Consider the following 24401-nt stretch of genomic DNA (forward strand, 5'->3'; position numbering starts at 1 on the left):
GAGGAAGAAGACAAATTCTACTTGGTTTTGAGAAACTAAGAGGTTAGTGGATATCAATCTTAATTGCAAACTCTCCCAAAATGATGGTTCAAACTCTCCCATCCGTAGAAAATGATGGTTCACTCTCCCATCCGTAGAAAATGATGGTTCAACCTCTCCCATCCGTAGAAAATGATGGTTCACTCTCGCATCCATAGAAAATGATGGTTCAACCTCTCCCATCCGTAGAAAATGATGGTTCACTCTCCCATTTGTAGAAAATGATGGGTCAACCTCTCCCATTTGTAGAAAATGATGGGTCAACCTCTCCCATCCGTAAGAAAATGATGGGTCAACCTCTCCCATCCGTAAAGAAAATGATGGGTAACCTCTCCCCATCCGTAAGAAAATGATGGGTCAACCTCTCCCATCCGTAAGAAAATGATGGGTCAACCTCTCCCATCCGTAAGAAAATGATGGGTCAACCTCTCCCATCCGTAAGAAAATGATGGGTTAACCTCTCCCATCCGTAAGAAAATGATGGGTCAACCTCTCCCATCCGTAAGAAAATGATGGGTCAACCTCTCCCATCCGTAAGAAAATGATGGGTCAACCTCTCCCATCCGTAAGAAAATGATGGGGTCAACCTCTCCCATCCGTAAGAAAATGATGGGTCAACCTCTCCCATCCGTAAGAAAATGATGGGTCAACCTCTCCCATCCGTAAGAAAATGATGGGTCAACCTCTCCCATCCGTAAGAAAATGATGGGTCAACTCTCCCATCCGTAAGAAAATGATGGGTCAACCCTCTCCCATCCGTAAGAAAATGATGGGTCAACCTCTCCCATCCGTAAGAAAATGATGGGTCAACCTCTCCCATCCGTAAGAAAATGATGGGTCAACCTCTCCCATCCGTGAGAAAATGATGGGTCAACCTCTCCCATCCGTAAGAAAATGATGGGTCAGCCTCTCCCATCCGTAAGAAAATGATGGGTCAACCTCTCCCATCCGTAAGAAAATGATGGGTCAACCTCTCCCATCTGTAGAAAATGATGGGTCAACCTCTCCCATCTGTAGAAAATGATGGGTCAAACTCTCCCATCCGTAGAAAATGATGGGTCAAACTCTCCCATCCGTAGAAAATGATGGGTCAAACTCTCCCATCTGTTGAAAATGATGGGTCAACCTCTCCCATCTGTAGAAAATGATGGGTCAACCTCTCCCATCTGTAGAAAATGATGGGTCAACCTCTCCCATCCGTAGGAAATGATGGGTCAACCTCTCCCATCCGTAGGAAATGATGGGTCAAATTCACGCAGTTTTGGACTTATGGTCAGTCAGTTTTATATCAGAAGATGCGACCGCTTGAGGCAGTGTCTCCTGTGCATATATCAAGGTCAATAGTCTCACATCTTCTCCCCCTGGAGTCTCTGAAATGCAGCAACTTGAGGCAGTGTCTTCATTAAAAGTTGACATTGTTTTTTTTTTCTCCATATCAACCTCTCCATCCCTCCCTCTCTCCTCCTGCAGGGTCAGTGTTGACCCACATCCACCGTAGACAACACTTCAGTGAGCAGGAGGCCAGTTATGTGGTGCAGGACATCGCCAGTGCTCTAAACTACCTCCACAACAAGGGAATGGCACACAGGGACCTGAAGCCTGAAAACATCCTGTGTGAGCACGTGGACCGGGTGAGTCAGAGTGCACGTGAACACTCCTCCCATCGCGTCACAGGCTCCTGATGGGGACGAAGGAGAGCCAGAGTTGAGCCCAGTCTAAAATACTAGTGGACTTTTAATCCCGTCATTCAGGCCCTGAAAACAGTGTGAGAGAGCATGGTGATTGGGTGAGTCAGTCATTCAGGCCCTGAAAACAGTGTGAGAGAGCATGGTGAGTCAGGGTGCATGCCAAACACACCACACCGTTTGAGAGAGCATGGTGATTGGGTGCAGGCCAAACACACCGTGTGAGAGAGCATGGTGATTGGGTGAGCACCAAACACACCGTGTGAGAGAGCATGGTGATTGGTGCAGGCCAAACACACCGTGTGAGAGAGCATGGTGATTGGGTGAGCACCCATGAACAGGCACAGATTATACAGGCGAGCCAGACTTCAAGGAAAATTCCACTAAATGTTTATATATTTGCTGTTTGTTTCATTAGTCCACTGGTAATACAGTTCCAAAATGTTTTTCATGTCGGCAATCAAGTTTTCCAGATGTAAAACATTCAAAATACAAAAACCCAGCCAGTATTATGCGTTTTGCAGAAGCAGTGAGACTTTAAATGTGTTCACTCAGGCCCTAACCTTGATAGATAGTTATGGTAAATAGAACAATGGTTGGTTACATCCGAATGCAGTTTATTACTGTGACACAATAACTTAATAACATGGAGAAAACCTTGCTTGGCAGTAGTCTTAGTGATATGTGTTATGGGCCTGACTGGCCTACATTAGTTGAATGATGTGGATAAGGTCAGTGGTCTACTTTAGTTGAATGCTGTGGATAAGAAAGTCAGTGGTCTACTTTAGTTGAATGCTGTGGATAAGAAGGTCAGTGGTCTACTTTAGTTGAATGCTGTGGATAAGAAGGTCAGTGGTCTACTTTAGTTGAATGATGTGGATAAGGTGGTCAGTGGTCTACTTTAGTTGAATGATGTGGATAAGAAGGTCAGTGGTCTACTTTAGTTGAATGATGTGGATAAGAAGGTCAGTGGTCTACTTTAGTTGAATGATGTGGATAAGAAGGTCAGTGGTCTACTTTAGTTGAATGATGTGGATAAGAAGGTCAGTGGTCTACTTTAGTTGAATGATGTGGATAAGAAGGTCAGGGGTCTACTTTAGTTGAATGATGTGGATAAGAAGGTCAGGGGTCTACTTTAGTTGAATGATGTGGATAAGAAGGTCAGTGGTCTACTTTAGTTGAATGATGTGGATAAGAAGGTCAGTGGTCTACTTTAGTTGAATGATGTGGATAAGAAGGTCAGGGGTCTACTTTAGTTGAATGATGTGGATAAGAAGGTCAGTGGTCTACTTTAGTTGAATGATGTGGATAAGAAGGTCAGGGGTCTACTTTAGTTGAATGATGTGGATAAGAAGGTCAGGGGTCTACTTTAGTTGAATGATGTGGATAAGAAGGTCAGGGGTCTACTTTAGTTGAATGATGTGGATAAGAAGGTCAGGGGTCTACTTTAGTTGAATGATGTGGATAAGAAGGTCAGGGGTCTACTTTAGTTGAATGATGTGGATAAGAAGGTCAGGGGTCTACTTTAGTTGAATGATGTGGATAAGAAGGTCAGGGGTCTACTTTAGTTGAATGATGTGGATAAGAAGGTCAGGGGTCTACTTTAGTTGAATGATGTGGATAAGAAGGTCAGTGGTCTACTTTAGTTGAACGATGTGGATAAGGTCAGTGGTCTACTTTAGTTGAATGATGTGGATAAGAAGGTCAGTGGTCTACTTTAGTTGAATGATGTGGATAAGAAGGTCAGTGGTCTACTTTAGTTGAATGATGTGGATAAGAAGGTCAGGGGTCTACTTTAGTTGAATGATGTGGATAAGAAGGTCAGGGTCTACTTTAGTTGAATGATGTGGATAAGAAGGTCAGGGGTCTACTTTAGTTGAATGATGTGGATAAGAAGGTCAGTGGTCTACTTTAGTTGAATGATGTGGATAAGAAGGTCAGGGGTCTACTTTAGTTGAATGATGTGGATAAGAAGGTCAGGGGTCTACTTTAGTTGAATGATGTGGATAAGAAGGTCAGGGGTCTACTTTAGTTGAATGATGTGGATAAGAAGGTCAGGGGTCTACTTTAGTTGAATGATGTGGATAAGAAGGTCAGTGACCTACTTTAGTTGAATGCTGTGGATAAGGTCAGTGAACTACTTTAGTTGAATGCTGTGGAGAAGGTCAGTGGCCTTTAGTTGAATGCCGTGGAGAAGGTCAGGGGTCTAAATGACTCCGCTGTGTGTTTTAACCTCCTAGATGTCACCGGTGAAGATCTGTGATTTTGACCTGGGCAGTGGCATCCGGCTGAACAGTGCCAGCTCCCCTATCTCTACTCCTGACCTCATCACTCCGGTGAGTCCTCGTAATGTTCAGTGCCAGCTCCCCTATCTCTACTCCTGACCTCATCACTCCGGTGAGTCCTCGTAATGTTCAGTGCCAGCTCCCCTATCTCTACTCCTGACCTCATCACTCCGGTGAGTCCTCGTAATGTTCAGTGCCAGCTCCCCTATCTCTACTCCTGACCTCATCACTCCGGTGAGTCCTCGTAATGTTCAGTGCCAGCTCCCCTATCTCTACTCCTGAACTCATCACTCCGGTGAGTCCTCGTAATGTTCAGTGCCAGCTCCCCTATCTCTACTCCTGAACTCATCACTCCGGTGAGTCTCGTAATGTTCAGTGCCAGCTCCCCTATCTCTACTCCTGACCTCATCACTCCGGTGAGTCCTCGTAATGTTCAGTGCCAGCTCCCTATCTCTACTCCTGAACTCATCACTCCGGTGAGTCCTCGTAATGTTCAGTGCCAGCTCCCCTATCTCTACTCCTGAACTCATCACTCCGGTGAGTCCTCGTAATGTTCAGTGCCAGCTCCCCTATCTCTACTCCTGAACTCATCACTCCGGTGAGTCCTCGTAATGTTCAGTGCCAGCTCCCCTATCTCTACTCCTGAACTCATCACTCCGGTGAGTCCTCGTAATGTTCAGTGCCAGCTCCCTATCTCTACTCCTGACCTCATCACTCCGGTGAGTCCTCGTAATGTTCAGTGCCAGCTCCCTATCTCTACTCCTGACCTCATCACTCCGGTGAGTCCTCGTAATGTTCAGTGCCAGCTCCCCTATCTCTACTCCTGACCTCATCACTCCGGTGAGTCCTCGTAATGTTCAGTGCCAGCTCCCCTATCTCTACTCCTGAACTCATCACTCCGGTGAGTCCTCGTAATGTTCAGTGCCAGCTCCCCTATCTCTACTCCTGAACTCATCACTCCGGTGAGTCCTCGTAATGTTCAGTGCCAGCTCCCCTATCTCTACTCCTGAACTCATCACTCCGGTGAGTCCTCGTAATGTTCAGTGCCAGCTCCCCTATCTCTACTCCTGAACTCATCACTCCGGTGAGTCCTCGTAATGTTCAGTGCCAGCTCCCCTATCTCTACTCCTGAACTCATCACTCCGGTGAGTCCTCGTAATGTTCAGTGCCAGCTCCCCTATCTCTACTCCTGAACTCATCACTCCGGTGAGTCCTCGTAATGTTCAGTGCCAGCTCCCCTATCTCTACTCCTGACCTCATCACTCCGGTGAGTCCTCGTAATGTTCAGTGCCAGCTCCCCCTATCTCTACTCCTGAACTCATCACTCCGGTGAGTCCTCGTAATGTTCAGTGCCAGCTCCCCTATCTCTACTCCTGAACTCATCACTCCGGTGAGTCTCGTAATGTTCAGTGCCAGCTCCCCTATCTCTACTCCTGAACTCATCACTCCGGTGAGTCCTCGTAATGTTCAGTGCCAGCTCCCTATCTCTACTCCTGAACTCATCACTCCGGTGAGTCCTCGTAATGTTCAGTGCCAGCTCCTCATCTCTACTCCTGAACTCATCACTCCGGTGAGTCCTCGTAATGTTCAGTGCCAGCTCCCCCTATCTCTACTCCTGAACTCATCACTCCGGTGAGTCCTCGTAATGTTCAGTGCCAGCTCCCCTATCTCTACTCCTGACCTCATCACTCCGGTGAGTCCTCGTAATGTTCAGTGCCAGCTCCCCTATCTCTACTCCTGAACTCATCACTCCGGTGAGTCCTCGTAATGTTCAGTGCCAGCTCCCTATCTCTACTCCTGAACTCATCACTCCGGTGAGTCCTCGTAATGTTCAGTGCCAGCTCCCCTATCTCTACTCCTGAACTCATCACTCCGGTGAGTCCTCGTAATGTTCAGTGCCAGCTCCCTATCTCTACTCCTGAACTCATCACTCCGGTGAGTCCTCGTAATGTTCAGTGCCAGCTCCCTATCTCTACTCCTGAACTCATCACTCCGGTGAGTCCTCGTAATGTTCAGTGCCAGCTCCCCTATCTCTACTCCTGAACTCATCACTCCGGTGAGTCCTCGTAATGTTCAGTGCCAGCTCCCTATCTCTACTCCTGAACTCATCACTCCGGTGAGTCCTCGTAATGTTCAGTGCCAGCTCCCCTATCTCTACTCCTGACCTCATCACTCCGGTGAGTCCTCGTAATGTTCAGTGCCAGCTCCCTATCTCTACTCCTGACCTCATCACTCCGGTGAGTCCTCGTAATGTTCAGTGCCAGCTCCCCTATCTCTACTCCTGACCTCATCACTCCGGTGAGTCCTCGTAATGTTCAGTGCCAGCTCCCCTATCTCTACTCCTGACCTCATCACTCCGGTGAGTCCTCGTAATGTTCAGTGCCAGCTCCCCTATCTCTACTCCTGACCTCATCACTCCGGTGAGTCCTCGTAATGTTCAGTGCCAGCTCCCCTATCTCTACTCCTGAACTCATCACTCCGGTGAGTCCTCGTAATGTTCAGTGCCAGCTCCCCTATCTCTACTCCTGAACTCATCACTCCGGTGAGTCCTCGTAATGTTCAGTGCCAGCTCCCCTATCTCTACTCCTGAACTCATCACTCCGGTGAGTCCTCGTAATGTTCAGTGCCAGCTCCCCTATCTCTACTCCTGAACTCATCACTCCGGTGAGTCCTCGTAATGTTCAGTGCCAGCTCCCCTATCTCTACTCCTGACCTCATCACTCCGGTGAGTCCTCGTAATGTTCAGTGCCAGCTCCCTATCTCTACTCCTGACCTCATCACTCCGGTGAGTCCTCGTAATGTTCAGTGCCAGCTCCCCTATCTCTACTCCTGACCTCATCACTCCGGTGAGTCCTCGTAATGTTCAGTGCCAGCTCCCCTATCTCTACTCCTGAACTCATCACTCCGGTGAGTCCTCGTAATGTTCAGTGCCAGCTCCCCTATCTCTACTCCTGAACTCATCACTCCGGTGAGTCCTCGTAATGTTCAGTGCCAGCTCCCCTATCTCTACTCCTGAACTCATCACTCCGGTGAGTCCTCGTAATGTTCAGTGCCAGCTCCCTATCTCTACTCCTGAACTCATCACTCCGGTGAGTCTCGTAATGTTCAGTGCCAGCTCCCCTATCTCTACTCCTGAACTCATCACTCCGGTGAGTCCTCCTGAACTCAATGTTCAGTGCCAGCTCCCTATCTCTACTCCTGAACTCATCACTCCGGTGAGTCCTCGTAATGTTCAGTGCCAGCTCCCCTATCTCTACTCCTGACCTCATCACTCCGGTGAGTCCTCGTAATGTTCAGTGCCAGCTCCCTATCTCTACTCCTGAACTCATCACTCCGGTGAGTCCTCGTAATGTTCAGTGCCAGCTCCCCTATCTCTACTCCTGAACTCATCACTCCGGTGAGTCCTCGTAATGTTCAGTGCCAGCTCCCCTATCTCTACTCCTGAACTCATCACTCCGGTGAGTCCTCGTAATGTTCAGTGCCAGCTCCCCTATCTCTACTCCTGAACTCATCACTCCGGTGAGTCCTCGTAATGTTCAGTGCCAGCTCCCCTATCTCTACTCCTGAACTCATCACTCCGGTGAGTCCTCGTAATGTTCAGTGCCAGCTCCCCTATCTCTACTCCTGAACTCATCACTCCGGTGAGTCCTCGTAATGTTCAGTGCCAGCTCCCCTATCTCTACTCCTGAACTCATCACTCCGGTGAGTCCTCGTAATGTTCAGTGCCAGCTCCCTATCTCTACTCCTGAACTCATCACTCCGGTGAGTCCTCGTAATGTTCAGTGCCAGCTCCCCTATCTCTACTCCTGAACTCATCACTCCGGTGAGTCCTCGTAATGTTCAGTGCCAGCTCCCCTATCTCTACTCCTGAACTCATCACTCCGGTGAGTCCTCGTAATGTTCAGTGCCAGCTCCCCTATCTCTACTCCTGAACTCATCACTCCGGTGAGTCCTCGTAATGTTCAGTGCCAGCTCCCCTATCTCTACTCCTGAACTCATCACTCCTGAACTCATCACTCCGGTGAGTCCTCGTAATGTTCAGTGCCAGCTCCCCTATCTCTACTCCTGAACTCATCACTCCGGTGAGTCCTCGTAATGAACAGTGCCAGCTCCCCTATCTCTACTCCTGAACTCATCACTCCGGTGAGTCCTCGTAATGTTCAGTGCCAGCTCCCCTATCTCTACTCCTGAACTCATCACTCCGGTGAGTCCTCGTAATGTTCAGTGCCAGCTCCCCTATCTCTACTCCTGAACTCATCACTCCGGTGAGTCCTCGTAATGTTCAGTGCCAGCTCCCCTATCTCTACTCCTGAACTCATCACTCCGGTGAGTCCTCGTAATGTTCAGTGCCAGCTCCCCTATCTCTACTCCTGAACTCATCACTCCGGTGAGTCCTCGTAATGTTCAGTGCCAGCTCCCCTATCTCTACTCCTGAACTCATCACTCCGGTGAGTCCTCGTAATGTTCAGTGCCAGCTCCCCTATCTCTACTCCTGACCTCATCACTCCGGTGAGTCCTCGTAATGTTCAGTGCCAGCTCCCCTATCTCTACTCCTGAACTCATCACTCCGGTGAGTCCTCGTAATGTTCAGTGCCAGCTCCCTATCTCTACTCCTGACCTCATCACTCCGGTGAGTCCTCGTAATGTTCAGTGCCAGCTCCCCTATCTCTACTCCTGAACTCATCACTCCGGTGAGTCCTCGTAATGTTCAGTGCCAGCTCCCCTATCTCTACTCCTGAACTCATCACTCCGGTGAGTCCTCGTAATGTTCAGTGCCAGCTCCCCTATCTCTACTCCTGAACTCATCACTCCGGTGAGTCCTCGTAATGTTCAGTGCCAGCTCCCCTATCTCTACTCCTGACCTCATCACTCCGGTGAGTCCTCGTAATGTTCAGTGCCAGCTCCCCTATCTCTACTCCTGAACTCATCACTCCGGTGAGTCCTCGTAATGTTCAGATCTCTCTCTCTTTGTTGATCCACTCCTCCCATCTCTTCTCTTCGTCTGTCAAATGCACCTTTTTATTCATCACATGCTTGGTAAACAACAGGTGTGGACTAACAGTGAAATGCTTGGTAAACAACAGGTGTGGACTAAAAGTGAAATGCTTGGTAAACAACAGGTGTGGACTAACAGTGAAATGCTTGGTAAACAACAGGTGTAGACTAACAGTGAAATGCTTGGTAAACAACAGGTGTAGACTAACAGTGAAATGCTTGGTAAACAACAGGTGTAGACTAACAGTGAAATGCTTGGTAAACAACAGGTGTAGACTAACAGTGAAATGCTTGGTAAACAACAGGTGTAGACTAACAGTGAAATGCTTGGTAAACAACAGGTGTAGACTAACAGTGAAATGCTTGGTAAACAACAGGTGTGGACTAACAGTGAAATGCTTGGTAAACAACAGGTGTGGACTAACAGTGAAATGCTGACTGAAGGGTCCTTGGTAAACAACAGGTGTGGACTAACAGTGAAATGATAGGTAAACAACAGGTGTGGACTAACAGTGAAATGCTTGGTAAACAACAGGTGTAGACTAACAGTGAAATGCTTGGTAAACAACAGGTGTGGACTAACAGTGTAATGCTTGGTAAACAACAGGTGTGGACTAACAGTGAAATGCTTGGTAAACAACAGGTGTAGACTAACAGTGAAATGCTTGGTAAACAACAGGTGTAGACTAACAGTGAAATGCTTGGTAAACAACAGGTGTGGACTAACAGTGTAATGCTTGGTAAACAACAGGTGTGGACTAACAGTGAAATGCTTGGTAAACAACAGGTGTAGACTAACAGTGAAATGCTTGGTAAACAACAGGTGTAGACTAACAGTGAAATGCTTGGTAAACAACAGGTGTGGACTAACAGTGAAATGCTTGGTAAACAACAGGTGTGGACTAACAGTGAAATGCTTGGTAAACAACAGGTGTGGACTAACAGTGAAATGCTTGGTAAACAACAGGTGTAGACTAACAGTGAAATGCTTGGTAAACAACAGGTGTAGACTAACAGTGAAATGCTTGGTAAACAACAGGTGTAGACTAACAGTGAAATGCTTGGTAAACAACAGGTGTGGACTAACAGTGAAATGCTTGGTAAACAACAGGTGTAGACTAACAGTGAAATGCTTACTAACAGGTCCTTCTCAACAATGTAATTGGGGTAGATGTATACACAGGGTTCCAGGACCAGGTAATTGGGGTAGATATATACACAGGGTTCCAGGACCAGGTAATTGGGGTAGATATATACACAGGGTTCCAGGACCAGGTAATTGGGGTAGATATATACACAGGGTCCCAGGACCAGGTAATTGGGGTAGATATATACACAGGGTTCCAGGACCAGGTAATTGGGGTAGATGTGTATATATATAACTGACTTACACTGCAGACCTTAATGCTCAAATCAGTTTTGGAATACTGAAATGTACTTTTAATCTGTCTGCATATTACAACATGACATATGATGGTGTGGTGAGAACTGCTCGGTTGGCTGATACGGTTCTCATCAGTAATCTTTAGAAAACAACATATACTTAAAACTGGAAATCAACCAATCCTCCAACACAGCGGAAAGGTGAACTGGTTTATTATCTAAATGTTGAACGTGTGTGGGTGACAGAGAGAAACTACATGGTGCAGTTTGAGGCCATGTGGCGGAGAGTGATGTGGGTGCTGGAGGGGGGGGGAGCAGGTGATTCTGGGCAGGTGTGATGTCATGTGTATGTTTTCGTATTGTTTATAAACATATTTATTTTTAGCTAACCACAGCAGTCCACTAGATAGCTGTTTAGCTTTCAGGCTAATTTGTGGACCAGCTCGCTCCTTAACTCATTGGGTTTCCCTCGCAGGCAGGGAGAATGTGATATGTGTTGGTATGAATTACATCTGTAGTTACGGCTATAGTCAGTAAATGCCTCAGGAAAACTTATTTTAAAACTTGGAAACAGCTGAGTGTTTTTTCAGAAAGGGAATAGATATCCTCTCCTTGCTCATCACTTGTCTTAGGGCTGAGGGCCAGCCATGATCATGTGGATTAAGGGCTGAGGGCCAGCCATGATCGTGTGGATTAAGGGCTGAGGGCCAGCCATGATCGTGTGGATTAAGGGCTGAGGGCCAGCCATGATCGTGTGGATTAAGGGCTGAGGGCCAGCCATGATCGTGTGGATTAAGGGCTGAGGGCCAGCCATGATCGTGTGGATTAAGGGCTGAGGGCCAGCCATGATCGTGTGGATTAAGGGCTGAGGGCCAGCCATGATCGTGTGGATTAAGGGCTGAGGGCCAGCCATGATCGTGTGGATTAAGGGCTGAGGGCCAGCCATGATCGTGTGGATTAAGGGCTGAGGGCCAGCCATGATCGTGTGGATTAAGGGCTGAGGGCCAGCCATGATCGTGTGGATTAAGGGCTGAGGGCCAGCCATGATCGTGTGGATTAAGGGCTGAGGGCCAGCCATGATCGTGTGGATTAAGGGCTGAGGGCCAGCCATGATCGTGTGGATTAAGGGCTGAGGGCCAGCCATGATCGTGTGGATTAAGGGCTGAGGGCCAGCCATGATCGTGTGGATTAAGGGCTGAGGGCCAGCCATGATCGTGTGGATTAAGGGCTGAGGGCCAGCCATGATCGTGTGGATTAAGGGCTGAGGGCCAGCCATGATCGTGTGGATTAAGGGCTGAGGGCCAGCCATGATCGTGTGGATTAAGGGCTGAGGGCCAGCCATGATCGTGTGGATTAAGGGCTGAGGGCCAGCCATGATCGTGTGGATTAAGGGCTGAGGGCCAGCCATGATCGTGTGGATTAAGGGCTGAGGGCCAGCCATGATCGTGTGGATTAAGGGCTGAGGGCCAGCCATGATCGTGTGGATTAAGGGCTGAGGGCCAGCCATGATCGTGTGGATTAAGGGCTGAGGGCCAGCCATGATCGTGTGGATTAAGGGCTGAGGGCCAGCCATGATCGTGTGGATTAAGGGCTGAGGGCCAGCCATGATCGTGTGGATTAAGGGCTGAGGGCCAGCCATGATCGTGTGGATTAAGGGCTGAGGGCCAGCCATGATCGTGTGGATTAAGGGCTGAGGGCCAGCCATGATCGTGTGGATTAAGGGCTGAGGGCCAGCCATGATCGTGTGGATTAAGGGCTGAGGGCCAGCCATGATCGTGTGGATTAAGGGCTGAGGGCCAGCCATGATCGTGTGGATTAAGGGCTGAGGGCCAGCCATGATCGTGTGGATTAAGGGCTGAGGGCCAGCCATGATCGTGTGGATTAAGGGCTGAGGGCCAGCCATGATCGTGTGGATTAAGGGCTGAGGGCCAGCCATGATCGTGTGGATTAAGGGCTGAGGGCCAGCCATGATCGTGTGGATTAAGGGCTGAGGGCCAGCCATGATCGTGTGGATTAAGGGCTGAGGGCCAGCCATGATCGTGTGGATTAAGGGCTGAGGGCCAGCCATGATCGTGTGGATTAAGGGCTGAGGGCCAGCCATGATCGTGTGGATTAAGGGCTGAGGGCCAGCCATGATCGTGTGGATTAAGGGCTGAGGGCCAGCCATGATCGTGTGGATTAAGGGCTGAGGGCCAGCCATGATCGTGTGGATTTAGGGCTGAGGGCCAGCCATGATCGTGTTTATAGCCAGAAACTGGTCTTCTACTTATAAATCGGCCTCAGTGTTTTTCTTTCGTGGTCTAAATGGCTTTTTAAAGGCCTATCAGTTCTAGTATCAAGCCAGCATTGAAGTGACATTAATAAAACATGCACCAGCGTTGTTTAAGTGAGTCATGTCTATTTATCAATCAGCTCCTGCATTCTCCTCCTCTGCTACACATACAGGAACACTAGCTCTACTTTTTAGATGTGGACAGCACAGCTTTTTAGGTGTTCTAAAGCCTAGATTATCCTCCACAGCAGCCTGACCTCTGGGCCCCTAATAATATACAATATGCCTTCAGACCACGCAGTTCTGTGTGAGTCATTCTGTATCTATATGTAACAACCAGCCTCTGCTTTCCCTGTAACATGGCTGGGTCTCCAGGCTTTCCCTGTGACGTCACCGTGTCTCCAGGCTTTCCCTGTGACGTCACCGTGTCTCCAGGCTTTCCCTGTGACGTCACCGTGTCTCCAGGCTTTCCCTGTGACGTCACCGTGTCTCCAGGCTTTCCCTGTGACGTCACAGTGTCTCCAGGCTTTCCCTGTGACGTCACCGTGTCTCCAGGCTTTCCCTGTGACGTCACCGTGTCTCCAGGCTTTCCCTGTGACGTCACCGTGTCTCCAGGCTTTCCCTGTGACGTCACCGTGTCTCCAGGCTTTCCCTGTGACGTCACCGTGTCTCCAGGCTTTCCCTGTGACGTCACCGTGTCTCCAGGCTTTCCCTGTGACGTCACCGTGTCTCCAGGCTTTCCCTGTGACGTCACCGTGTCTCCAGGCTTTCCCTGTGACGTCACCGTGTCTCCAGGCTTTCCCTGTGACGTCACCGTGTCTCCAGGCTTTCCCTGTGACGTCACCGTGTCTCCAGGCTTTCCCTGTGACGTCACCGTGTCTCCAGGCTTTCCCTGTGACGTCACCGTGTCTCCAGGCTTTCCTGTGACGTCACCGTGTCTCCAGGCTTTCCCTGTGACGTCACCGTGTCTCCAGGCTTTCCCTGTGACGCCACCGTGTCTCCAGGCTTTCCCTGTGACGTCACCGTGTCTCCAGGCTTTCCTGTGACGTCACCGTGTCTCCGGGCTTTCCCTGTGACGTCACCGTGTCTCCGGGCTTTCCCTGTGACGTCACCGTGTCTCCGGGCTTTCCCTGTGACGTCACCGTGTCTCCGGGCTTTCCCTGTGACGTCACCGTGTCTCCGGGCTTTCCCTGTGACGTCACCGTGTCTCCGGGCTTCCCTGTGACGTCACCGTGTCTCCGGGCTTTCCCTGTGACGTCACCGTGTCTCCGGGCTTTCCCTGTGACGTCACCGTGTCTCCGGGCTTTCCCTGTGACGTCACCGTGTCTCCGGGCTTTCCCTGTGGCGTCACCGTGTCTCCGGGCTTTCCCTGTGACGTCACCGTGTCTCCGGGCTTTCCTGTGACGTCACCGTGTCTCCGGGCTTTCCCTGTGACGTCACCGTGTCTCCGGGCTTTCCCTGTGACGTCGCCGTGTCTCCGGGCTTTCCCTGTGACGTCGCCGTGTCTCCGGGCTTTCCCTGTGACGTCCCCGTGTCTCCGGGCTTTCCCTGTGACGTCGCCATGTCTCCGGGCCCTCCCTGTGACGTGGCCGTGTCTCCGGGCCCTCCCTGTGACGTGGCCGTGTCTCCGGGCCCTCCCTGTGACGTGGCCGTGTCTCCGGGCCCTCCCTGTGACGTGGCCGGGTCTCCGGGCCCTCCCTGTGACGTGGCCGGGTCTCCGGGCCCTCCCTGTGACGTGGCCGGGTCTCCGGGCCCTCCCTGTGACGTGGCCGGGCCCTCCCTGTGACGTGGCCGGGCCCTCCCGGTGACGTGGCCGGGCCCTCCCGGTGACGTGGCCGGGCCCTCCCGGTGACGTGGCCGGGCCCTCCCGGTGACGTGGCCGGGCCCTCCCGGTGACGTGGCCGGGCCCTCCCGGTGACGTGGCCGGGCCCTCCCGGTGACGTGGCCGGGCCCTCCCGGTGACGTGGCCGGGCCCTCCCGGTGACGTGGCCGGGCCCTCCCGGTGACGTGGCCGGGCTCTCCCGGTGACGTGGCTTAGGCTGGATCGGTTGCCCTCGGATTGTGTCTCTGTCCCGCTCACGTTAAACTAGTGTCGTGAGGGCCGCTCTCCCAGAGTAAGCAACGTCATGGGGAATTTGTCTCATCTCAAACTTGTCTGGGACAGCTAAATCGAGGCCAGAATTGTGTAGTGTACACCTCTGTCTAAGCCTGGAGGAGAGGGAGGTATTTTTTTCACCACATCTAAATTAAACTGTTCCTTCCCTATCGCCTGGAGACTTGAAGAATGTTCCCAGAGGAAGCAAGCGTGCTGGATATTATTATAATTTTATTTCCACCAGATACCAAAAACTGTGGATTCACTCTGGCATGGGGGTTACATCTAGTGAACCACCCTCCACCCCCTCCGCTCTTCTGTCCCTCTCTCCTCCCTTTATTTGAGGAGAATCCATATTTTATTTCTCCTGCTGTTACAAAACCAGTTCTGGGCTTCATTCCAAGGCCCCTACCTTAATGTAGAAACCACATTTTGATTGGCTGGGCCAGCGGGAGGGAGTGGGCGTGTCAGCTGATCTCTAATGATTTATTTTTTTACCAGATGGATTCGGTTCAGAAGCTGTGTTCCATTACACCCTATTCACGATAGGCCCTGGTCAAAAGTTGTGCATTATTTAAGGTTCCCTTTGGGACGAATCCAGTCACAGGACTCTACTGATGTTTGTGGATTCTAGAGTGTATTGTCTAGTGTACAGTCAGGTTATTACTGTTGTGGATTCTAGAGTGTAGTGTACAGGCAGGTTATTACTGTTGTGGATTCTAGAGTGTAGTGTACAGGCAGGTTATTACTGTTGTGGATTCTAGAGTGTAGTGTACAGGCAGGTTATTACTGTTGTGGATTCTAGAGTGTAGTGTACAGGCAGGTTATTACTGTTGTGGATTCTAGAGTGTAGTGTACAGGCAGGTTATTACTGTTGTGGATTCTAGAGTGTAGTGTACAGGCAGGTTATTACTGTTGGACAAAGTTGATGCCTGCAGCCAATAGAACTCAACTTCATTTTTTGACGATATAATGCTATTTGACTCAAGTATCTATTAAAGGGGAGGTTTTTACTCTAGGTGGCGTTAGCTAGCCCAGGTCAGCTGTATCTGCACCAAAGCTATGGTATTTTTCATCTCATCCTAGAACTATCACAGGGGTTCCAGACCTTTCTTGGCCCACAACCACACACACACACACACACACACACACACACGGTGTGCCAGGCATTCCACCATGTTGCAGCAAAGCCAAGGGGGATTAGTATAATGACAACAGAGTTTTTTAAAAGTTGTTTGTGGTGTCTAGCTTCATGTTCTGGGCCCTGGGGGTAGTAGCTAGCTAGAATCTACTCCTCCCTTCAGCCCACTGCTAGTGGTTACTGGTTGTTGTGGGAGCTTATTCCCTCCTGATTCCAGGAATCCTCCAACCAAGATTTTCAGAAAAACCTACGGACTTTAGTAACGTTTTGGGAATTACCACTTTCAAAACACTAAGTTCCAGAATTTTGCAGCCCTAACACACAGCCATGACGATTTGTTGAGTCAGTGTATCATAGTGCAGCGCTAGAACAAAACGTGCATCACTCCCCGAGTGGGGGTCCTGAACAGCTGTTGGGTGGAGGATGGGGGAACAACAGTATGATGACAGACTGACATATTCAGGTGGACCAGTTCAGCAGTATGATGTCATATTCAGGTGGACCAGTTCAGCAGTATGATGTCATATTCAGGTGGACCAGTTCAGCAGTATGATGTCATATTCAGGTGGACCAGTTCAGCAGTATGATGTCATATTCAGGTGGACCAGTTCAGCAGTATGATGTCATATTCAGGTGGACCAGTTCAGCAGTATGATGTCATATTCAGGTGGACCAGTTCAGCAGTATGATGTCATATTCAGGTGGACCAGTTCAGCAGTATGATGTCATATTCAGGTGGACCAGTTCAGCAGTATGATGACATATTCAGGTGGACCAGTTCAGCAGTATGATGACATATTCAGGTGGACCAGTTCAGCAGTATGACGACAGACTGACAGTGGCTACAGCCTCATCATATCCAGACTGATGCTGACATGAGGAAATGTATCAATCCAGACCTCCATGGGTTGATCAATTTGATTTCCATTGATAATGTTTGTGTGATTTTGTTGTCAGCACATTCAACTATGTAAAGAGAAAAGTATTCTAAGAATATTTCATTCATTCAGATCTAGGATGTGTTAGTTTAGTGTTCCCTTTATTTTTTTGAGCAGTGTACATTTAAACTCAGTTTTTCACAATTCCTGGCATTTAATCGTTGTAATTATTCCCTCTCTTTGGTCAGTTAGGATCACCACTTTATTTTAAGAATGTGAAATCTCAGAATAATAGTAGAGAGAATGATTTCAGCTTTTATTTCTTTCATGACATTCCCAGTCGGTCAGAAGTTTACATACACTCACTTCGCAATTAGTAGCATTGCCATGTGACCGCAGAATCACTAGTCAACAAGACCAGTAACGAACAGCACAATCACCAGTCAACAAGACCAGTAACGAACAGCACAATCACCAGTCAACAAGACCAGTAACGAACAGCACAATCACCAGTCAACAAGACCAGTAACGAACAGCACAATCACCAGTCAACAAGACCAGTAACGAACAGCACAATCACCAGTCAACAAGACCAGTAACGAACAGCACAATCACCAGTCAACAAGACCAGTAACGAACAGCACAATCACCAGTCAACAAGACCAGTAACGAACAGCACAATCACCAGTCAACAAGACCAGTAACGAACCGCACAATCACCAGTCAACAAGACCAGTAAAGAACAGCACAATCACTAGTCAACAAGACCAGTAACGAACAGCACAATCACTAGTCAACAAGACCAGTAACGAACAGCACAATCACTAGTCAACAAGACCAGTAACGAACAGCACAATCACTAGTCAACTAGCATGGGATGCTAATATGACTAGGATTATCAACTAGCATGGGATGCTAATATGACTAGGATTATCATCAACTAGCATGGGATGCTAATATGACTAGGATTATCAACTAGCATGGGATGCTAATATGACTAGGATTATTTTCTTGAAGAGACTACAACAACACCATCGCTACAACACAGCAACACACCTCTTCTCTCCTCACCTCTCCTCACCTTCTCTCCTCACCTCTCCTCACCTTCTCTCCTCACCTCTTCTCTCCTCACCTCTTCTCTCCTCACCTCTTCTCTCCTCACCTCTTCTCTCCTCACCCCTTCTCTTCTCCTCACCTCGTCTCCTGATCTGTTGTGAAAAGACTAATGTAGAAAGGTCCCAGTTGGGCTGCATGTGTAAATGCAGACTAACAGTATACATCTCTCTGGTCTCTCCCCAGTGTGGTTCAGCAGAGTACATGGCTCTGGCTAACAGCATACATCTCTCTGGTCTCCCCCCAGTGTGGTTCAGCAGAGTACATGGCTCTGGCTAACAGTATACATCTCTCTGGTCTCCCCCCAGTGTGGTTCAGCAGAGTACATGGCTAGGGCTAACAGTATACATCTCTCTGGTCTCCCCCAGTGTGGTTCAGCAGAGTACATGGCTCTGGCTAACAGCATACATCTCTCTGGTCTCCCCCCAGTGTGGTTCAGCAGAGTACATGGCTCTGGCTAACAGCATACATCTCTCTGGTCTCCCCCAGTGTGGTTCAGCAGAGTACATGGCTCTGGCTAACAGCATACATCTCTCTGGTCTCTCCCCAGTGTGGTTCAGCAGAGTACATGGCTCTGGCTAACAGTATACATCTCTCTGGTCTCCCCCCAGTGTGGTTCAGCAGAGTACATGGCTCTGGCTAACAGTATACATCTCTCTGGTCTCCCCCCAGTGTGGTTCAGCAGAGTACATGGCTCTGGCTAACAGCATACATCTCTCTGGTCTCCCCCCAGTGTGGTTCAGCAGAGTACATGGCTCCGGAGGTGGTGGAGGCCTTCAGTGAGGAGGCTACGATCTATGATAAGCGCTGTGACCTGTGGAGTCTGGGGGTCATCCTGTACATTATGCTGAGTGGGTACCCTCCCTTCGTGGGGCGCTGTGGCACCAACTGTGGCTGGGACTGGGGAGAGCCCTGCCAGGAATGCCAGGTAAGATACGAGCTACCACAAACAGTTGTCTACTACGACTACTACACACTGAAATCACTGCTACTACTACACACTGATATCACTACTACTACTACACACTGATATCACTACTACTACTACACACTGATATCACTACTACTACTACTACACACTGATATCACTACTACTACTACTACACACTGATATCACTACTACTACTACTACACACTGATATCACTACTACTACTACTACACACTGATATCACTACTACTACTACTACACACTGATATCACTACTACTACTACTACACACTGATATCACTACTACTACTACTACACACTGATATCACTACTACTACTACTACACACTGATATCACTACTACTACTACTACACACTGATATCACTACTACTACTACACACTGATATCACTACTACTACTACAACACACTCACTACTACTACAACACACTCACTACTACTACTACACACTCACTACTACTACTACACACTCACTACTACTACACACTCACTACTACTACTACTACTCACTACTACTACTACTACACACTATCACTGCTACTACTACACACTATCACTGCTACTACTACACACTATCACTGCTACTACTACACACTATCACTGCTACTACTACACACTATCACTGCTACTACTACACACTATCACTGCTACTACTACACACTATCACTGCTACTACTACACACTATCACTGCTACTACTACACACTATCACTGCTACTACTACACACTATCACTGCTACTACTACGCACTATCACTGCTACTACTACGCACTATCACTGCTACTACTACGCACTATCACTGCTACTACTACGCACTATCACTGCTACTACTACGCACTATCACTGCTACTACTACGCACTATCACTGCTACTACTACACGCACTATCACTGCTACTACTACACGCACTATCACTGCTACTACTACACGCACTATCACTGCTACTACTACACGCACTATCACTGCTACTACTACACGCACTATCACTGCTACTACTACACGCACTATCACTGCTACTACTACACGCACTATCACTGCTACTACTACGCACGCACTATCACTGCTACTACTACGCACGCACTGATATCACTGCTACTACTACGCACGCACTGATATCACTGCTACTACTACGCACGCACTGATATCACTGCTACTACTACGCACGCACTGATATCACTGCTACTACTACGCACGCACTGATATCACCGCTGCTACTACGCACGCACTGATATCACCGCTGCTACTACGCACGCACTGATATCACCGCTGCTACTACGCACGCACTGATATCACCGCTGCTACTACGCACGCACTGATATCACCGCTGCTACTACGCACGCACTGATATCACCGCTGCTACTACGCACGCACTGATATCACCGCTGCTACTACGCACGCACTGATATCACCGCTGCTACTACGCACTATCACTGCTACAACCGCTGCTACTACGCACTATCACTGCTACAACCGCTGCTACTACGCACTATCACTGCTACAACCACTGCGCACTATCACTGCTACAACCACTGCGCACTATCACTGCTACAACCACTGCGCACTATCACTGCTCACTATCACTGCTACAACCACTGCGCACTGATATCACTGCTGCACACTAATATCGCCGCTGCTACGACTACTGCATTTAACATTTACATTTAAGTCATTTGGCAGTCGCTCTTATCCAGAGCGACTTACAAATTGTAGTAGGGATCTTACGTCCCGCCAGTCAGTGATCTTACGTCCCGCCAGTCAGTTAGTGATCTTAAAGCCAGTTTGGCCAGACGAAAACAACCAACACATTTTTTTTTTTTTAAGAATTCTTCAACAGTATGTCTTTTGTCACATCTCCAGAACTTAAGTTCTTAAATCCAGAACTGTCACCAAACCCAGTCTCTCTCTTGGCTTCTCTCCAGAACATGCTGTTTGAGAGCATCCAGGAGGGGAAGTACGAGTTCCCTGAGAAGGACTGGAAGCAGATCTCCTCTGGAGCTAAAGACCTCATCACCAGGCTTCTGGTCAGAGACGCCAAGAACCGCCTCAGTGCTGCTCAGGTCCTGCAGCACCCCTGGGTCCAAGGGGTACGGTTCTTATCAGTTTGTCTCGTTCTGTCTGTCTCTGTGTCGTCTGTCTGTCTCTGTGTCGTCTGTCTGTCTCTGTGTCGTCTGTCTGTCTCTGTGTCGTCTGTCTGTCTCTGTGTCGTCTGTCTGTCTCTGTGTCGTCTGTCTGTCTCTGTGTCGTCTGTCTGTGTCCTTGGGCACAGGCACTATGGTGGTCTGCATGAAACACGTAGGTATTACACACTGGGTCAGGGAGAGGTGAAAATGTTAGTGAAGACAATTGCCAGCTGATCAGGGCATGCTCTAAGTAGGTGTCCTGAGAATCCATCTGGCCCCTGTGCCTTCTGAATGTTGACCTGTTTATTAAAGGTCTTACTCACATCGGCTATGGAGAGCAAGATCAGTTGTCTGGAACAGCTGGTGCTCAAATGCATGGTTCTGTGTTGCTTGCCTCGAATTTAGCTCATCTGGTAGGCACTGGGCAGCTTGTGGCTGGGTTTCCCTTTGTTGTAAGCCATGATAGTTTCAAAGCCCTGCCACATCCAAGGAGCGTCAGAGCATAGTAGGATTTGAGCTCAGTAATGTATTGACGCTTCGACTGTTTGATGGCTCGTTCTGTCTGGCTCTCTTTCTCTCACTTGTCTGTCTCTCTCAATCTTTATTTTGATCTCTCCCTCCATCTCTCAGTTCAGCTCTCTGGTTTTTAACTATAAGATGGAGCAACTTTGACCTCCAGTGGAAGGGACAAAGGTAGCTGCCTAGAATTCATGACCTAATCATTCCGCATCTGTCTCTTCCCTCAGTGTGCTCCCAACACCGTGCCCTCCAGGCTGAACCACAGAGGCAGCAGAGCCCAGGACCTGACCTTCTTCGCTGGCCAGGCTGTGGCCGTCACCCGCCAGCTGGCTGAGCAGGACGCAGAGCGACCGTCAGGAGAGAGGACCGCAACGAAGATTCTGAGGAAGAAGGGTCATTGGGGTCCCTCTCTCTGTCCCCTCGCCCCACCACATGGCTACCAGCACCACTGCTAGCTGCAGCCTCAGCCCCCAGAGCTCCCTGCGCCCCCTCTCCCCCTTGTCCTCTCGGCTGGCCCGGCAAAAGAGGAGAGGGCCCCCACACACAGGGCCAGTGTGTGCCTCGGAGCTCCGGCAGCTCCTTGCACCCCTGGTCATCATGGAGGACTGTGCCTGAAACCTCTAATAACCGTTAAACTGACCGACCAACTGCAAACCTAACCGGATAATGCTTCTGAAAATTCACTGCTCATCTCCTCCTCCCACCTCTTTTCCTCTCTACCCCCTCCCATCTTTCTCATCACTAAGCCACACCTGCAATACCTCAGTGGCTTGGATGATGATGGGGATGTTGCCTTCACAGCACTTAAAGAAGCACATTGACCCTCTGCCTAATTTGAAGACTCTTCTACTCTTGGGGTGGGTGGGTGGGTGAGGGAGGGAGGGGAAAGGGATTTTGAAGAGTGGGTCATCCCGCTCTGAATTGAAAACTTCATCAACCAGCTTCATCAGATATACCAGAGGCCAAGTGGGTTCAATGAGTTGGCCAGATAACAAGTCGAAATAGTGATTTTTTTTGTTAATATTTAAAAAAAAAAGCTCAACTTGGATATGTTTTTTTTTTTTGTTTGTTAAATCAATTCGACATGGCGTTTTTCAAGCTTATCTTTCTACAAAATAAAACGTATCAGAATATACAGGCACGTTAGCTGGCTGACTCCTTTATAGGATACCCCTCAGGACCTTCCCTCTATCAGTCTACGAGGGCGGGATGGCCCAGCTATCCAGCTCGCAGCAGGGTTGTAACGCACTTATCCAAACTGAGACCTTTGTCAGTTTCTCTGAGTGGCTCACTCAAAACCTTCCTGCTTGTTGTAGTGGGAGCTCAGGTGGCCTGATAACCGGGCCCGGCCGCTAGGCTCGCTAACTCTGTACCAGGCCGCTAGGCTCGCTAACACCTGTACCAGGCCGCTAGGCTAGCCAACACCTTTACGGGGCAGCTAGGCTAGCCAACTCTTTACGAGGCCGCTAGGCTCGCTAACTCTTTACGAGGCAGCTAGGCTAGCTAACACCTTTACGGGGCAGCTAGGCTAGCCAACTCTTTACGGGGCAGCTAGGCTAGCCAACTCTTTACGGGGCCGCTAGGCTAGCCAACTCTTTACGAGGCCGCTAGGCTAGCCAACTCTTTACGAGGCCGCTAGGCTAGCCAACTCTTTACGAGGCCGCTAGGCTAGCCAACTCTTTACGAGGCCGCTAGGCTAGCCAGCTCTTTACGAGGCCGCTAGGCTAGCCAACTCTTTACGAGGCCGCTAGGCTAGCCAACTCTTTACGAGGCCGCTAGGCTAGCCAACTCTTTACGAGGCCGCTAGGCTAGCCAACTCTTTACGAGGCCGCTAGGCTAGCCAACTCTTTACGAGGCCGCTAGGCTAGCCAACTCTTTACGAGGCCGCTAGGCTAGCCAACTCTTACGAGGCCGCTAGGCTAGCCAACTCTGACTATCTAGTATCTCCTCATTGCTGGGATTTAACAAAGTCCAAACAACATCTCACCTGTTATCATTATTTTTGCCCCTTGAACCACTGCTGTTGTGGTGGTACTATCGATCCATTATCTGAGATCTGGGCCGTTCTGATTGACATGTTGTGCTCACTGACTGGCTGCATCACAAGTGGCATATAGGGAATAGGGTGCCGTTTGATGCAGTCATTGTTGCTGACTGTAATAGGGAGACATGGACCCTGCCGAAGTAGCCTGAGCTGAAGTTCAGCTTAACCTAGACCTGGACTAAAGATCACTTTCAATGGAGAATCCTTTAGTCGTGTTTCTTAGTCCAGGACTAGGCTTAATTAATCTGTGTCTGGGAAACAGGCCTTCAATTGGTCTGAACCCAAGAGAGTCCCAGCAACGAAGATACTTAAAACTTTAACACAAACTATTTTCCAGCAGATACCTCAGGACCTAGAAATATATAGAGAGAGCTGGGGGGGGGGACTTCACCAGGTATCAATACAACTGTTATTGACTTGCCAGGTATCAGCCAGGTAAGATAACTGTTATTGACTCTCCAGGTATCAAGAGAAGTCAAAGAAAGACTAGGGGAGAGATCCTCAGTTTCTTCAAATCACACAATCAAACGATCTACATTCTAAGATAATAATTAAGAAGTTTTAAAGGCCTTGGTAACACCTGACAATGGTCCTAATCTGTCATGTTGATGACAAGTCATTTAATGTATAATCAAGGCCTTGGTTGACTGCCTTGTCAGTGTGCTCAGACGAGGCTCCAGCATGGCTAGCTAGCTGGTGGGATTCCAAGAAAACTAAACCACTTGTCGAAGGAATGCCCAGGGCCATGTGCTTTCGTCCCATATCAGTCCAGTAATGTGGTTATAACCACCTGCCCAGATCAGTCTAGTAATGTGGCTATAACCACCTGCCCAGATCAGTCTAGTACTGTGGTTATAACCACCTCCCCAGATCAGTCTAATACAGTG

At 49.1% G+C, this 24401-nt stretch overlaps 1 long non-coding RNA gene and 1 pseudogene across 1 annotated transcript; both read left to right on the forward strand.

Annotated features, from left to right (window-relative positions):
• The first annotated feature begins 359 nt into the window (after positions 1 to 359).
• Positions 360 to 22321, forward strand: LOC135534638 (MAP kinase-interacting serine/threonine-protein kinase 2-like; annotated as a pseudogene).
• A 32-nt stretch (positions 22322 to 22353) lies between these two features.
• Positions 22354 to 23979, forward strand: LOC135534639 (uncharacterized). The gene is made up of 2 exons (XR_010454716.1): positions 22354 to 22846; positions 22933 to 23979. It is a non-coding gene; the product is annotated as an uncharacterized LOC135534639 (long non-coding RNA).
• Positions 23980 to 24401: the final 422 nt, after the last annotated feature.

Source organism: Oncorhynchus masou, unplaced genomic scaffold (assembly GCF_036934945.1).
Source record: "Oncorhynchus masou masou isolate Uvic2021 unplaced genomic scaffold, UVic_Omas_1.1 unplaced_scaffold_3722, whole genome shotgun sequence".
Lineage (NCBI taxonomy): Eukaryota > Metazoa > Chordata > Actinopteri > Salmoniformes > Salmonidae > Oncorhynchus > Oncorhynchus masou.